Source organism: Arachis hypogaea, chromosome 13 (genome assembly GCF_003086295.3).
Source record: "Arachis hypogaea cultivar Tifrunner chromosome 13, arahy.Tifrunner.gnm2.J5K5, whole genome shotgun sequence".
In the NCBI taxonomy this organism is placed as follows: Eukaryota; Viridiplantae; Streptophyta; class Magnoliopsida; order Fabales; family Fabaceae; genus Arachis; species Arachis hypogaea.
The window spans coordinates 93,450,984-93,454,564 of NC_092048.1; the positions used below are offsets into that span (position 1 = coordinate 93,450,984).

The 3,581-nt window shown below is 38.0% G+C and overlaps 1 non-coding gene across 1 annotated transcript; it reads right to left on the bottom strand.

The window, feature by feature from the left end:
- Positions 1 to 1,317: 1,317 nt before the first annotated feature.
- Positions 1,318 to 1,425, bottom strand: LOC112739031 (small nucleolar RNA R71). The gene has a single exon (XR_003169972.1). It is a non-coding gene; the product is annotated as a small nucleolar RNA R71 (small nucleolar RNA).
- Positions 1,426 to 3,581: the final 2,156 nt, after the last annotated feature.

The window sequence follows — 3,581 nt, forward strand, 5'->3', positions numbered from 1 at the left end:
ATCAAATCTTTTTCATTTTTCTTATTTATTTTTGAAAATTTTAAAAATATTTTTCAAAAATCTTTTTTTAATTTTAATTCATAATTTTCGAAAATATCATCAAAAATTAATGTTTTGATTCAAAAATTTCAAGTTTGTTACTTACTTGTTAAGAAAGATTCAAACTTTAAGTTCTAGAATCATATCTTGTGATTACTTGTGAGTCAAGTCATTAATTTTGATTTTTAAAATCAAATCTTTTTCAAAACTAATTTCTATCATATCTTTTTAAATCTTATCTTTTTCAAAAATTTGATTTTAAAATATCTTTTCTAACTTCTTATCTTCTTATCTTTTTAAAAAAAATTGATTTTCAAAATTTGTTTCAACTAACTAACTAACTTTTTGTTTGTTTCTTATCTTTTTCAAAACTACCTAACTAACTCTCTCTCTCTAATTTTCGAAAATATCCCCCTCTTTTTCAAAAATTCTTTTTAATTAACTAATTGTTTCAATTTTTAATTTTAACTTGATTTCATTCCTAATTTTCGAAAATCACTAACCCCTTTTCAAAATTTTATTTTCGAAAATCCTCTTTCTCTCTCATCTCCTTCTATTTATTTATTCATCTACTAACACTTCATCTCACACAAATTCGAACCCCCTCTTCCATCTGTGTTCGAATTTTCTCTACTTCCCTTCTTTACATTACATTCTTTTCTTCTTCTACTCACACAGGGGAACCTCTATACCTGGGCAAAGAGGATCCCTATTATTATTATTTTTCTATTCCCTCTTTTTCATATGAGCAGGAGTAAGGAAAAGAATATTCTTGTTGAAGCAGATCCAGAACCTGAAAGGACTCTGAAGAGGAAACTAAGAGAAGCTAAATTACAACAATCCAGCAAGCACCTTTCAGAAATTTTTGAACAAGAAGAGGAGATGGCAGCCGAAAATAATAATAATGCAAGGAGGATGCTTGGTGACTTTACTGCACCTAATTCCAATTTACATGGAAGAAGCATCTCCATCCCCACCATTGGAGCAAACAATTTTGAGCTGAAACCTCAATTAGTTTCTCTAATGCAACAAAACTGCAAGTTTCATGGACTTCCATCTGAAGATCTTTTTCAGTTCTTAACTGAATTCTTGCAGATCTGTGATACTGTTAAGACTAATGGAGTAGATCCTGAAGTCTACAGGCTCATGCTTTTCCCTTTTGCTGTGAGAGACAGAGCTAGAATATGGTTGAATTCTCAACCTAAAGATAGCCTGAACTCTTGGGATAAGCTGGTCAAGGCTTTCTTAGCCAAGTTCTTTCCTCCCCAAAAGCTGAGTAAGCTTAGAGTGGATGTTCAAACCTTTAGACAGAAGGAAGGCGAATCCCTCTATGAAGCTTGGGAGAGATACAAGCAACTGACCAAAAAGTGTCCTTCTGACATGCTTTCAAAATAGACCATCCTGGATATATTCTATGATGGTCTGTCTGAATTAGCTAAGATGTCATTAGATACTTCTGCAGGTGGATCCATTCACCTAAAGAAAACGCCTGCAGAAGCTCAAGAACTCATTGACATGGTTGCTAACAACCAGTTTATGTACACTTCTGAGAGGAATCCTGTGAGTAATGGGACGCCTATGAAGAAGGGAGTTCTTGAAATTGATACTCTGAATGCCATATTGGCTCAGAATAAAATATTGACTCAGCAAGTCAATGTGATTTCTCAAAGTCTGAATGGAATGCAAGCTGCATCCAACAGTACTCAAGAGGCATCTTTTGAAGAAGAAGCTTATGATCCTGAGAACCCTGCAATAACAGAGGTGAATTACATGGGTGAACCATATGGAAACACCTATAATCCCTCATGGAGAAATCACCCAAATCTCTCATGGAAGGATCAACAAAAGCCTCAACAAGGCTTTAATAATGGTGGAAGAAACAGGTTTAGCAATAGCAAACCTTTTCCATCACCCACTCAGCAACAGACAGAGAACTCTGAACAAAATACCTCTAATTTAGCAAACTTAGTCTCTGATCTATCTAAGGCCACTGTAAGTTTCATGAATGAAACAAGGTCCTCCATTAGAAATTTGGAGGCACAAGTGGGCCAACTGAGTAAAAGGATCACTGAAATCCCTCCTAGTGCTCTCACAAGCAATACAGAAGAAAATCCAAAAGGAGAGTGCAAGGCCATTGATATAACCATCATGGCCGAATCCAAAGAGGAAGGGGAGGATGTGAATCCCAAGGAGGAAGACCTCCTGGGACGTCCAGTGATCAACAAGGAGTTTTCCTTTGAGGAACCAAAGGACTCTGAGGCTCATTTAGAGACCATAGAGATTCCATTAAACCTCCTTACGCCCTTCATGAGCTCTGATGAGTATTCTTCTTCTGAAGAGAATGAAGATGTTACTGAAGAGCAAGTTGCCAAGTTCCTGGGTGCAATCATGAAGCTGAATGCCAATATATTTGGTAAAGAGACTTGGGGAGATGAAGCTCCCCTGTTCACCAATGAACTAAAAGCATTGGATCAACTGAGATTGCCTCAGAAGAAACAAGATCCTGGAAAGTTCCTAATACCTTGTACCATAGGCACCATGACCTTTGAGAAGGCTCTATGTGACCTGGGGTCAGGAATAAACCTCATGCCACTCTCTGTAATGGAGAAACTGGGAATCTTTGAGGTACAAGCTGCTAAAATCTCATTAGAGATGGCAGACAATTCCAGAAAATAGGCTTATGGACAAGTAGAGGACATATTAGTAAAGGTTGAAGGCCTTTACATCCCTGCTGATTTCATAATCCTAGATACTGGGAAGGATGAGGATGAATCCATCATCCTTGGAAGACCCTTCCTAGCCACAGCAAGAGCTGTGATTGATGTTAACAGAGGTGAAAGAGTCCTTCAATTGAATAAGGACTCCCTTGAGTTTAAAACTCAAGGACATCCTTCTGTAAACATGAAAAAGAGGCACAGTAAGCTTCTCTCAAAACAGAGTCAACCAGAGCCCCCACAGTCAAACTCTAAGTTTGGTGTTGGGAGGCCACAACCAAACTCTAAGTTTGGTGTTGAACTCCCATATCCAAACTCTAAGTTTGGTGTTGGGGAGTCTCAACAATGCTCTGAACATCTGTGAGGCTCCATGAGAGCCCACTGTTAAGCTATTGACATTAAAGACGCGCTTGTTGGGAGGCAACCCAATAATTTTTATTTATCTAATTTTATTTTTATTTGTATTGTTTTTCATGTTTTATTAGGTTCATGATCATGTGGAGTCACAAAATAACTAGAAAAATCAAAAACAGAATCAAAAACAGCAGAAGAAAAATCACACCCTAGAGGAAGAGCTTACTGGCGTTTAAACGCCAGTAAGGAGCATCTGTCTGGCGTTCAACGCCAGAAACAAGCAGCATCCTGGCGTTCAGACACCAGAAATGCACACTGAGGAAGAGCTGGCGTTGAACGCCAGAAACAAGCATCTGGCTGGCGTTCAACGCCAGAAATATGCTGCATCTGGGCGTTGAACGCCCAGAACAAGCATCAATTCGGCGTTTAAACGCCAGAATTGCATGCAAAGGCATTTTACATGCCTAATTGGTG